At 37.0% G+C, this 14,356-nt stretch overlaps 1 protein-coding gene across 5 annotated transcripts in view; it reads left to right on the forward strand.

The window, feature by feature from the left end:
- Positions 1-47: 47 nt before the first annotated feature.
- DENND4A (DENN domain containing 4A) overlaps positions 48-14,356 on the forward strand; it is a 107,328-nt gene continuing 93,019 nt past the window's right edge. For 4 of the 5 annotated variants that reach the window (XM_074366302.1, XM_074366301.1, XM_074366304.1 and 1 more), the window contains exon 1: positions 48-312. The gene's annotated coding sequence lies outside the window, so the exon portion shown is untranslated. Of the gene's footprint in view, positions 313-8,271; positions 8,318-14,356 lie in introns of those variants that run through there. The other variant, XM_074366303.1, reaches the window with a different exon arrangement.

Genomic DNA, 14,356 nt, shown 5'->3' on the forward strand with positions numbered 1-14,356 from the left:
CGATCCCCGCCTCCGCCCCCTCCGTCACTGCCAAGATGGCGCCGGTCGCATCGGCGGCGGCCGCGGCGGCTGGAGCCAGGGAAGGAGGCGGAGGCAGCGGCGGCCGCGAGGGGAGGGGGAATCCCGTCTGACTGAGACGGCAGGCCTGGGCGGGCGGGGGTGCCGCGCAGGGCGGAGCGCCGGGCTAGGGATGAGCTAAGCGGGTTCGGAGCGCAGCGGCATTCAGCCCCTCGTGTCCTGCCGCCGCTCGTGAGTGGACCCGGCACCGCTCTCAAACCTGGACCCGCTGTTCGCGCAGGAGCCAGCGGTGAGGTAAGTGCGGGGGCGGCGGCGCGGACAGCAGTGGCATGTGGAGCTGTCACTGCCCGGAGTAGTGACAGCCGTGGGCGCGGGAGCGGGGCCGGAGGGCTCGGAGAGGTGGCGCGGATGGCCGCGACCTCCGCCCGGGGGCTTCTCCGAGCCTGGCGGTTCTCCGCGAGCTGGGTCCGCTCCGGCTGGCGCGGCGGTGCTGAGAGTGGCACGGGCGCCTCTGCATCGGATGCTTGGGGGGCTCCTGTGTTTTCATTCCGGATTTTCTATTCCAGGCTGGCCTGGGGCTCTTGTTGGGAGGTGGCGGTGGGGGCGGGGGCGGTGAGAAGGGAGGTCCTGGAGCTGGGATTTTGACAAGCTCGTTACGTAAGACGGAGGTGGCCTCCCGGAATCCCACCTGCTCGATGTTTTAAACAGGCGGCAGCGGGAGCCTGGCGGGCCCCCAGAAGCCCGATTCTCCTCCCAGGGGTCTGCATAGCCTACTCTGGCCAGCTTGAGCCTGGTCAGTGTCCAAGTTGGCCAGTTTTTTTTTACCCCCGTCTTTTTTTGGGGTGGGGGGGCGGGGGATAAACAATTCTTGGTCGCCACCATTCCCTTTGAAGTTTATCGCTTTCTGGGGGGAGGAGGGAAAAAAGCTTGTGACCTAAAACTGGGTCGCAGCGACGGATTTTCATTATCGTGCTTTTAAATGACAGATGTGCTGAAAGATTTTTGTTATTGTTCCAGTGTGGCTTTAATTCAAACGTATGGTTACTCTTGGAGACTTAGAGAAGGGTTTTTGTCTTATAGGACAGTTATTTCTTGTTTGCAACAGCAGGACAGGCATGTATTTATTAGAGGAGAAAACGCGTGTCAGCTAGCTGGAGACTCGTGAGGGCAGAAATTGTATTACTCCGTGAATATGTTATTCTTTAAAATACTACCCGTTAAGGAAAATCATGGTCCAAGTGTAAAAGGAGCAATTTTATAAGATTACAAGCTGTTGTTGGGTGTATATAGTCTATTTTCTGCTTGCCCTCTTCTCTCCTCTTGGGGGAAGGAGATGCAGACACCTGTAAACAGCGTAGCCCAGGTTACACTAATTTATTGTAGTACATTTGAGATTATCGTAAAAAGTCGTCTCTTCGGGACCTAAAATTGGGTAATAAGTAAGGGCTCTTGGGCAAGTTATTCAGTTTATGTTTAGAGTAGATCCTGGGATTCAGTTCTTGAAAACCTAAGTATACATAATTTCTGAGCTATTTGAACCCTGTTTGAACTTAGAATGAAACAAAAGATTTTATTTGGCTTCTTTTATGGGAACTTTGTTTTATTTTGGCCAGAATTAAACTTTTTGGGTAACTTTTACTTCATTTTCACATTTTCCCTTTGGACTGCAAGCTGTCAGTAGGAGTCTGGAATAGCAGATATCATCATCATCACTGTCTATACTATATTGTTACATGATTTTCTTTTCCTGAGTGATTAGACACAGATTTAACTTCATTGTGGAGTTTTATAAGAAACTACTTGTTAGGAAAGTCGGTTGATCTTGACATCAGCCCAGTTCTGGGAATAAATATAAGTGAAATTTGGCCTTCACTTCAACAAGTGAAGGAAAAATTTAGAGTTTTACATTTATGTACACGAATTTACACTTTTGAAAATTGGTGAAGCGATGCCAATTTTTCGTTTGTGCACGAGAGCCAGGCAGTTGATGCTGATTTGTTCTGAACTTTTCCACATGAATAACCACTGGCTTAAATAGTTATTGATTCTTAAGCTCCTGGAGCTGTTGGCCTATTTATGGCAACTTGAATAAAATTTGGGATAATTGGGAGGCTGTAAGAAGAAAGAGATAGAATATATGATATTTTCTAATTAATTCAAAAAATAATAAAAGCCATGGCAGAATTATAAAAGAAAACTTACTGTTTTCTCATTGAGTGATACTAGTTACATTTTTTGTTTGCAGAATTTCTCTAAGTGGTCTCCTTACTCTGAAAACCTGGATTGAAGCACCAATACAAATAGAGATGTTTGGTATATTATAAATCTTATTTATTCCTATTTAAGTTGATGGCTCATTATTCTAAGTGGAGAACAGAAGTGGCTCTAGCAGGAAAATTGGCTTGTAATTCTTGTCCTCTCTGATATCAGAGACTTGTCTTTTAGGACTTTCCTTATTCCTACCAGATGTAGATGAAGAGAATGACTGAAGTAAAGTTGATAAAAATTTCTTTCCTAAAAAAAAATTTCTTTCTTCCTTGCTTGTTTGTTTGTTCAGTGTTCTATTGATTAGTGCCAAGTAGAATTGTGGGTTGGGGGGAAGTCAAGCATTCCACACTGTGTATCATAATTACTGTGTATCGTAATTACCACCTTGAATTCTAAAACAGAATGTAGAACTTTATACATAAGAAAGAATTCATTTATATAGTGTAGTAACATAGTAGTGAAAATTTGTAATAATTACAATGCCATGTAATAGAGGATTCGTGGAATTAATGATGGTTAATCAATGTGGTGAATGCAGTTATTAGAAGTCATATTTTAAAAAATATTTACTAACATGAGAAAGCACAGTATAATGTTGAGGGTAAAATCAGAACATGAGGAATTATATACTATGTTATTATTTATAATAAATCTCATATATATGGCAAAACGATTGGCAGAAAATACAGAATATATTAAAAGATGTTACCTCGATGATGAGATTATAGATAATCCTTATTTTAGTGTTTGTGCTTTTTATTTTTACTTTTCTCTCTTCTGTTTTCTGAATAGTATTACTCTAATAATCACAAAAATGACATCAAAATATTTTCATCCCAGGAGAAAATCCTAAAAATCCCACATAACCTCTGCTCCAACTGAGGAACTATCTTGTGATTCATTATGCGATATACACAATAATGGAAACTGCTAATAATTTAGGTGAAGACATTCTCCTAGTTAGCACACCAGCCTGCTAATATTTTATATATGTGGATGCACCTGTTAATCCACATTGTTACTCTCCAACCTCTATTCGTCTTACACCCCAGCTGTTCTGTATTGACAGCGCCACCTATTGATGAACTGCTTTCCTCAGACTTTTCCCCATTACCTCGTCAGCAGAAGTTGCGGTTTTTGAATGTTTATAAGGTGCCAGGTGCTTTGCTAAGTCACCTAGGATACAAAGGTGAATGAATGTAACGTGGCTTCTAACCTCAAACTCTGGCAGAGAACGCTTTTCTTCTTGTGTCATCAGTACATATTGTGACTCTGCTTTTCCTGTCTCACGGCTCATGCCCTGGCACCTCAGGCAGTATCTTTTTCCTGGTGCTCACATGCTCTTTTAACTCTCTTTAGGGGAGGATATGTTCTGATTTCCAGACAATCAATTTGCAAATAAATTTTTGGAACACTTCTTGATTGTGTGTTTGGGAATCTTACATTCATAAGGGCTGCTTATATGTTCATCTATGGCTGTTAACTGTTATTTTTTTAAAGTATGTGACAATTCCTTGGCACCTTCTTGCTTCCTTCTTTTAGAAAGCACAAACAGATAGAAAGGAGCAGAAAAAAGAGAAAGCTCTCAGGGGTTTTCCTGCTAGTGCTATATGTGCTTCACTTTCACTGAGAATGGTGAGTCATCAAAATGGTACAGTAAGGGTTACTGTTTCTGGTATACTTTTAGTATATCTCTTTTGAGTCTTGTAAAAATGCATTTTCCATATGTAAATGTGTGTATATACACATTAACTCACAGTTTAGCTGTTTTCATTTCAAGTAAGAGCTGAAATATGGGGATTGGAAATTTCTTAAATTTCTGTTTATTTTTCTTATAATATTTTATAGAGGAGATATATGTATCTCTTATAATGTAATATTTTTGAAAAGTCTCCTCTATATGTAATATTTTTGAGAAGTTTGAAAAATACAGAAAATTACAGTTAAGTGGTAAACAACGCACGTACCCTTCATACAAAATGTTGACATTGAAAATTTTTTGCTTGAGATATATATTTATTATAAAAGAACTATGTGTATCATAGGTATCACACTGAATTCTAAAAGAGCAGCGTAGGGCTTTATATTTGAACATTGCTGATCAAATTAAAGTCCCTTTTGTTCTCCCCAGTTTTATCCTCTTTTCCTCTGTCCTGATATATCCCCTCCCAGAGGCACCTGTTGTGATAAATTTGTTGTATATCCTTACAGTTTAACTTTTAATCAACTGTATACATGAGTAGTACATGGCTTTGCTTTGGATGCTTTTGAAGAGTGTGGACTTCGGAGCCATACTTCCTAGGTTTGAATCTTGACTGTGCTACTTAAATAGTTTTGTGACCTTAGGCAAGTTTTAAAGTCTTTCCATACCTCAGTGTCCTCATCTGTGAAACACTGATATTAGAAGTGTCTACCTCTTAAGGTTGTTGTAAAAAGTAAATGAGTTTATTAGTATGAGGTGCTTAACATTGTGCCTGGCACTATTTTTTAAAACTTTTTTCCTTCTATTTTTCATTCAGGAAGATTAATCACATGCAAATTCAGTTACCAACAGTTTATGTGTGAGAAAAAATCCTTGAAAATGTGACTTCTATCAGACCTTTGTCATATTTTAATTTTTTCATTTTTTAGTTTTATTAGGTAGAATTGTTACAATTTGACTGCACATATACAATATACCGAGCATATTTTTAAAAAATTTACATATATGTACTGTTCATTGTTTCTAAAAAGAATTTAGAGCTTTAGCTTTTTTAAACTTACGTAGTTATCAAAGGCATAAAGCCAACCACAAAATAAGAATCAACAGAATACAGTAATCCAATCACAGAGGACAGTCAGATGTGCTTACGCATATTCAAAAAATCAATCATCTAAGTTATAAATAATAAGTAGTTCATTTGTGTCCTTTTTTTAGATTCCACATGTAAGTAATATCATACAGCATTTTTCTTTCTCTTTCTGGCTGTGCATGGCACTTAAAAAAAAGGTGTGCTCGTAAATTTTTTCAGCTGTTAATACGATTGTGTCATGGTATACATATTTTGAAACCTGATTTCTTTATTTTACTTTTTCCGCCCTCAATTCTTGTTGGCACCATAGGTGTAGCTCATTCATTTGGACTGGTGTGTACTGTTTCATTGAAAAAATATACTGCAATGTATCTCTTCTATTGATGAGCATTTAGATTGCTTTCATTTTTAAAATACATTATAAGTAGTGCCTAAAATCCTTGCATGTCCTCAAGCAACATGCCAAGAGTTTTCCCAGGTCATACACTTGATTGTCACATTACTGGGTCTTAGTATATAAGCCTTTTTCCCTTTACAAGATATCTATAGGATATTAATGATTTCTCTGTATCGTTACCAGCAGTTGGTATTGTCAGACTCCGATTTTTCCAATCTGATAGTTGTGAAATGGCTTTTCATTTGTGTTCTATTTTTATTTCCCTTCATCTTTTCATATATTTGGACATTTTAGGTTATCTCTTCAGTGATTTGCCTGTACCTGTCCTTTACACAGTTTATGCTGGACTGTCTTTTTTCTTACTGATCTGTAAGAGGTTTTTTGTTTGTTTTTAAATATGTTCAATATAGTGACAAATGTTATTGAAGTTTGTTTTTATTTTTGGAGTTTCCAGATCTCTTGAACAATGACCATATGGACCCAAGTTATTCTAAATTTTACATCGTACTCTATTGTCCTTTCTTAAAATATGTATAGTTATATTCCTCTCCTTCTGAAATCATGAGTAAATGTTTCAGTACTGTGCTGTGAATGTGTTTTAACTAAAACTGTGTAAACTTTATGGACTTCAAAAGCCCTGTAGAATTTTTGTTAATGATAATCAGCACCACAATTTTGCTTTAGTCTACGATTTGAGTGACCTTCTGCATAGAGGAGAGTTTTCTGCTACTAAAGTGCTTATCAGCTAAGAAATAAAAATATACACATATGAAATTAGGCACTTACATGTGCAATATTATAAACTGTTCATCAGTGTGGAGATTGTTTTACATCGTATTAACTATTTCTGTTTTTGTCCAACCCACTAACATGACTTTAAGGACTGAAATCTGTCTGGTTAAGGTAATAACTTCCCTGTTATCATTATCATTATTAATGTATTTAATTAAACTTTTAATATTAGAACAGTTCTGCATTTACAGAAAAGTTTCAGGGAATTACCACATCCTCTGCACCCTGTTTCAGCTATTGCTAATATCCGACTTTCCTGTTACATTTGTCACAACTCAGGAACCAAAATTGGAACATTGCTATTAACTAAAGTCCATACTTTATCTGGATTTCATTAGTTTTTTCCCTAATGTCCTTTTTCAGTTCCAGGATCCCATTCAGAATATCACACTACATTTAGTGGTTATGTTTCCTTTGATGCCTCTGGGCTGTGACAGCTTCTCAGACTTTCCTTGTTTTTGATGACCTTGACAGTTTTGAGGAGTATGAGTCAGATATTTTGTAGAAGCTCCCTAAATTTGGGTTTGTCTGACGTTCTTCTCATAGACTGGGGTTATAGGTTTGGGGGGGGGGGACGACCACAGAGGTAAAATGCCGTTTTCATTCTATCAAAGGTACAGACCATCGATACCACTGATACTGTGAACTTTGATCATCTGGCTGAGGTAGTGTTTGCCAGGTTTCTTTGCTGTAACGTTTTCCCATACTCTCCTTTTTGGAAACAAGTCACACAGTGCAGACCATACTCAATGGGTAGGAAGTTAAGCTCCAACACCTTGAGGGGTGAATATCTACCAAATTATTTTGGAATTCTTTAAGGAGAAGTTTTCTTTTCTCCTCCATTTAATCGTCTATGCAATCATTTATTTGTATCAGTATGGATTCGTGGATATTCATTTTATAAATGTGGGTTACACTCCTATACTACATTCGTTTGTTGCTCAGATTGTTTCACCTCTTTCAGGTTGGCTCCTGTGACCAATAGGACATAAACCATTGTTTTGTTTTTTGAGCACGTTCGTACTTTTTGGCACCACAGGATGCTCCAGGCCCATCTTTTATATTCCCTGCCCTAGCCCTATGGTAAACCATTCCTTCAAGGATCCCTGGTTACTTTTATTAGAGAATAATATTAGAAACTAAATAGAAATATATGGACACTGGATTGCTCACTGCTATTGGGATATGATTGCTTTTAGGTCCTCTCAGTGTACAGACATAGGCAATACATACATGCATACTAACCCACATACAAACATATAACTTTTTTTGAACCCATCCCTCTATTTATATGAAGTTAAACATGAGTTCGTACTGATATCTTTGACTCTACTTCAGTACCACGTGGTTCATTCTAGCTTTACCCCCTTGCTTATCTGTAACCTCACTCTCTAGAACTGAGAAACCTTATTCTCACCACCCATTTACTTGTTTGTTCAGTTTCATTATACGTGTGCAGTTTCATAATTGTTCACCCATATCCAAATGAGAAATGACTTTACCACCTAGAGAAGTTCTGTGTACAGTTCCTCTTGTCTTTAGTCTTTCAGGCAGAAGACTGTTTTCTCAAGTTACTTAGGTCAGAACCTTTCGGGACCGTTTTTTTCCCTGTTCTCCATATTTTAATTTTACGTTTTAAGGGCTAGTCAAAATTACATAGTAATACTTATATATATAAGACTTATCAAAACTTTCATTGGCTTAATTACAAAGCCTTAGCTCTGCGTGGTTTTTTTCCCCCTCTCTGACTTTTGTGGCCAAAAAAAAAAACAAACCAAAAAAACCCTTTCTGAAAGTAATACTTCCTGAGGTTTAGTCAGAATAGTACTTCTTCATTTGGTTATTGGTTGGTATTTTTATGATTTGGACTAAGAGTTATTACAGCTTCAAATATTTTTTAGTAGTACATATTCAGAAATGCAGTTCAGTGGAGCATTAAAATCCTTGTAAGTAAACAAATACGTAATATTTGAGTGTTCAGAATGTACCTGTATTCTTATAATAACTTTATATGGATTAGCCTCTTTAATTCCCTCAAGAAGTCTGTGAGGTAAGTACTTTGTTATTTTGCTCTTTTTAAAGATGAGGAAATTAAGACTCTTGAGAGATTAAGTGACTTGTTCACAGTCACATAGCTAGTAAATTGGCAGAGCTGGGATTTGAATGCAGCCAGTCTGACTGGAGCCTGCCTCTCAATCACTCTGCTGTATTACCTCTAAATAAACAAGAAAAGTTCAAAATGTGGTAAGAGTTAAAAAGGAAATAAAACAGGATGATGTGACAATGACTGTCCTCAGGGAACTTCTTAGGAAAGTCCTCTCTTAGGAGATGATATTTCGCAGATGAGAAGGACCAGTTATGTGAAGAGCTGAGGAAAGAGGGATCCTTATGGGAGAACATCAGATGCAAAGCCTTACAATGTAAAGGTGCTGGAGGTTAGAACAGAGAGGCACCCAGTGTGGCTATGTGTAGTGAGCACGAGGGCCTGTCACACTTACTGTAGGTGAGTTTCCACTGAGTCATTTAGTGCTCAGAATAACCCCTTATCTCAATATTATAGATGAGGAAATCGACTGGGTAATCTGCATTGGTTGAAATTACCTCTTTTTCCTCCCATTTATTCTTTGTTCCACTGCAGCCTAATTTCTACTTATGTAATTAAACTTGCTCTTACTAAAGTAACCTTGACTGTAATTCTGTTGACCACTTTCTCAACAAACTCTACACCTTGACTTCCACCATGTCGCTCTCTTCTGTTTATCCTGGAACCTCTCAGTATGTTGATCATTTCCTTTGAGAGCTTGCCTTCCTCTGCCTGTTCCAAAAGAAGTAAGGGTCTCAGGGTTAGCCAGTTGCTCTTCTCAGCCTTTACAGTACTCAAGTCGCAGTTACCCCTGTGGTTTCAGTTACCATGGATCTACCTATCACCCCCCAAGCTGTTTGTCCGTCATTAGTATCTTTCCAGAGCATCAGATTGTATTATCTATTTACCTGTCTTCACTTTCAAACTCTATCGTCCAAACTGAACCTATTTACTTGAAGTTTTTCTTTGATCTTTTGTCTTTCACAGACATCATGGACTATTGACTTCATCATCCAGGGAACTTAGGAGTCTTATGATCCCTCCTTCGCTTTCTCTCTCCTCAAATCCGTTCTTTTACTATGCATTCTGCTGATTTTACCTCCTGAATAGTTTTTGAATTGGTTACTTCCCTAGCATCCCTGTTTCAATCACTGCCTTATTAGGAACTACCTCCGTACCTTCTCACTGATTTTCCTGTCTTCATTTTTATCTCCCTGAAATTCACTTCAGTATTGCCAGACTGGTATGTCAAAAACACAGTTAGAAAATTCTTTATCGACTCCTCATTGTCAATGGAATAAAGCCTGAACTCTTGTACCAGGTCATTAAACTCTTTACCAAATCATTACCATGATTTGACCTCTGACTGGTTCTCTGATCTTAACTCCTATCATTTCTGCTTTCCATTTTTTACTCTAGCCACATAGAACTCCTTTTTTGAAGGCTCCTTGAATGTACGTGCTATTTCTGAATTATTGACCACTGCTCATGTAGTCTTTCTGCTTGGAATGGCTTCATTTTCTTTTTCCCTTGTCTTTTTGCCACTCTAACTCCTTTTAAGACTTAGCTTAGGCCATTATCTCCTCCAGAAACCTCTCAGGCCCATACTGTTGTTTGAATTATCAAATTGCTTCTGAAATAATGTGCTAGCAACTCTCAAGCACCTAGAACAATGTCTGGCACAGAGAAGACACTCAGTAAGAATGTGCTGAATGAATGATTGTAGTATCACTGAGGCAGTATAAAGTAGTTGGCTCTGGACCCAGACTGTTTGGGATTGAAACCTGGTTTTGCTATTTGACTGTACCTCAGTTTCTTCCCTTGTGAAATGGAGATAATGATGTCTTCAAAATATTTTTGTGAAGCTTAAGTTTATTAATGCAGTTAAAGCATGTAGACCAGAGCCTCCTCCTTAGTGTAAGTGTTCAGTAAATAACCTATATTAGCTGTTGTTGCCTTTTGAATGTTTTAATTTATGTATTTGTGTCCCCACACTATCTTAGAATTAGCAAATCAATGAACAAACCAACTAATCCTGGGTTTTAAAACTAAAGATAAATTACTAGCTTTTGAGAACGTCTTGGCGAGCTGCTAGTCTTTCTAGTAGCCCCAACGTTTGGTGTTCTGTCACAGATTTGAAACCGGCATTAACGATGATTAGCGTTTCTTAATTGTTCTACTTAATTAGTTATTTAAATTTCTGCACACTTTTCTTATTAATAACTCTGTTTATTAACTCTGTCTCTAGGAGTGCCCTTTATTTACTCTTAATCTTCATATAGTGTGTCTGTAGCATTTAACTGGCCTTTCCTATTATCGATTAAGGTGTGAGGGTGGTAGCTCTGCTAATATTGTGCTTTTTATTAATTTGGGAGATAAACTGAAGTATGTAGTAGAGAAAGATTGAACAAGGGAGCTGAATGGGGAAATTGGGAAAATTCTCAACTACTTCAGAGTCAAACCTGCACAATGTCTCTTCACTATTTGGTTTAAAATAAATTCTCAAAATATTGAACACTCATAGTCAAATGTAATTTCAGCAAATGCAGTCTAGAGGCAATATAAGTCATTAAAAATGATCAGTGCCTCTGCCTTCTTTCATTATTGTGAACAATTGAGACTTGTTTACTTAAAATCTGTTTTATTACAATCATTGTTTAATTTTCATAAACCTTTCCTTTTGCTTTAAATGTAATATCTCATTTTTTTCTGAATACCAGAACTGTCTATATAATCTTGGAAAATTTGATAGAAATACTGTTTGTTTTGTTTTGTTTGTTTTTATCTCTGAACTTGCTGTTACATTTGTAGATTTTCCCAGTCTTGCTAAATTTTGATTATGTGAAATATAATCGGAAAGAAATTGGAAAAAGAGTTAATGTTTCCTAAGTTTCACTTCAGCTGATCTCATTCCCCAAACCATATTTTATTACATTATTTAAACCTAACTTTATAATATGCTCTATCACTCATAATTGTGATGTTTTAACATCATTACTAGCTCTAATCCTAAATAAAGTTGAAATTTTAGATTTGCTCTTGTCAAAACAAATTAAGAATATCTGTAAAAGGCTGTTATTCCATAAAAATTCAACCATACTTTTATCCAAATCTAATAGCATACGTTGTTTAGTTATTTTAAATTTATTTTCATGTTAGCGCATATATCAGGGACTCAAAGGGTCCATAAATATGAATGCCTACCCCCTAATAAGCAAAATAATATAAAATCTCAGTAGTTTTTCTTATACATGTAAGTTTGTCTTGTTTTGAACCTAAGAACAGTGTGTTACCGGTGTTGTCTTCTTCACTATCCCTTTGAAAATTGATACTAAAGAAACAAATTTGTTGTTGTTTTTTAAAGTCTGAGTTGCCAAAAGAAACTTCTTATTAATAAATAGCAAAGAAAAATAGAAAATCTAATATATCCCTCCTGTTTTAGAAGCTAATGCTACATAATGAGTGTGCTATTGGGGATGCTTCCTTTTTTTAAAGGTCACTGTCGTCTACCACTGTGACTTTTAGTTGAGGACTCTGAAGTGGCATATTTTTAAGAAGAATGAGTGTAGATGGATGGGGAAAACAGCCTTAGATGGATGGGGAAAACAGTATAGTAACACTCAGTTTTCTTAGATAGGACTAGGTGTTATCACCGAAAAAACATACTCCCATCCTGTTTTTGGTCAGAATTCTAATAAGTGGTATTATTTCTCTTCAAAAAATAATTTGTTCTCATAAGCTCTAAGATACTTCCTATTCTTTAATCTCTCATTTTTTTCTGTACTTTGAAACAGAATTTTATTCCTACTGACTCACAACTATGCTAAAGTTGGATTTATAGGATGTTGTTTGAACCTGTTACGGTTGGTGAATATTTTTCATTTTCTTATGCAGAGAAATGGCCAAAGATACCAATGTAACAGCCTTTTTTTTTTTTTTTTTTAACGAAGGTGTTTTCCTCCAGTGGTTAACTGACATTTTGATATTCTTACTTGACCTTTTCTTTTCTGAGATTTCTAAAATCAAATATTCTTTTCTTTGTAAGTATTAGAAACCAAATTGAAACTAACTTACTCAAAAAAAAAAAAGGGGATGGGGATTAAAGTTAATGGCAAGGATACTGGGGATTTCACAGTATTTTGAAAATAAAAGTACAGCCAGGCTTCATGGAGACAGTGGGGGTCATGGGGAAACCGGAACCGGAAACCCATCAGTAACTCAGGCAGCTGTATTCTCCCTGCTCTGGGGCAGCATGACCTCTTCTCCTTCTCCCTACTTGTCCACTTCATTTTTCTCTTTTTGCATGTTGTCTTTTAAGACTGCACATGACTGAACAAGTACTCTAACTCTTAAATTCTTATATTCACTCGTGGCTCTGTGATCCCATTCTAAACACTGGGGAAAAAGTCCAGTTTGAGACAAACGTCCATTCTGGTCCAATCAGCTATGATGGATGAAACCAAGATTTCAGAGAATATTTCAGGCCCCATTTTTATGGTAGGGGAGTGGATGCAAGGCTTAACAACTCTCCGAGGAGAGGTATGAGGGCTACATAGATATCCTAAAAGATAGTGATTACAAAAGTGATTGCTAAATAATGTTAAATAAAAGTAAGATATTTTTGAAGTAAAAAAGAGAATTATCTTTATGTAGTAGTAAAGAATTTAAATTATATCATCCCCAATCCATAGATGATTATTATAAAAACTATAGAAATAGCTCCCTTTTTCAAAAAAAGAAAAAAAGCCAGCGGAGCTGATTTTTTAGCTTCTGCATACAGAATTTCAAGTTTGAGTCATGCTATTTCATGAACACAAGTAACCTTATATTAATATTATTATTAATACATTGTGTCACTTTCTGTCCAAACAAGCATTTGCTGACTGCCCATCCTCTGCTAAGGATTGTGCTAAAACATATTTACAGAGACAGAGATGTAACATTGCCTATTCTCAGAGAATTCCTAATCTAGTTGAGAAGCATAGATGTTCAAAGAAATGATTACAGTATTAATGTGATAATCATAGAAGAGATGTGCACAGGGTGGTCTTGAAGCATGAGAAGAGGATGACAGTTCCTAGGGAAGGGATTAGGAAAGGCTTGAAAGAGCAGGTCTCAGATATGACACAGGAGCTGGCCATTTGAACAGGGGCATTCTGGCAGAAAGAACTGAATTCACAAAGGTAGTGTGGAGTTTGATATCACCAAAGTGAATTTTTACACCATTCAATTTAACGAAACTGCAGTGAAAACTTATTTTTGCATATATGTCCTTTACATGATAGTGAATACTTCTTTTTTCAAAGGAAGGTTATAGATTTTAGAGTGCTCAAGTCATTTTGTTTATAACTTTGACAGTGAGATTTCACTTATCGTTTGCTTTTAGCCTCTTTTATCAAATTTTTCTAACACTAGTTGGTTGGTTAGTTTATTTTATGGTGATTTTTCTCCTATTCAAGTATAGAACTCCATACCATGGGTGACTGAAAATGCTAGAGCTTATATAACTTATAAAGATTATAGTTTTCATAAAAGTAAGTAGTGGAAACAATTCATAGTACAAGCCTAATGTAATTGTAAAAGATAAATCTCTAAAAATTATCTATGGCAGTACTGAAATTTAATTTTAGAGGAAGGAGTATACACATACACCATTATTTTGTAAAATATTATTTTATATCATTTTTTTCTTACTTCTGTAGAATTGTATCCACCTTCAAGCAAAAGTAGTGTGAGAAGTTGGCAGAATGCCTTGTGCCTCACTACTCTGATCAGTTGATTTTACACCTTTACTTCTCTTTTCAGTTCCTGTGTCCACTCATTCATAATTCCTGTACCACCCTCATCACAAATAACCAACCAACCAAACGAAATTTTAAAAAATTAAAAAAAAAAAATTCAGAGTTGACTGTTCTGAGAAATGACTGAGATAGGTGAGAAGGAGAGAAAAGGAAGACAGTTGTGGCCAGCTTTGTGGTGGTGGCAGTAGTGATGGTGGGGAGGGGG

Source organism: Camelus bactrianus, chromosome 6 (assembly GCF_048773025.1).
Source record: "Camelus bactrianus isolate YW-2024 breed Bactrian camel chromosome 6, ASM4877302v1, whole genome shotgun sequence".
Taxonomy (NCBI): Eukaryota; Metazoa; Chordata; class Mammalia; order Artiodactyla; family Camelidae; genus Camelus; species Camelus bactrianus.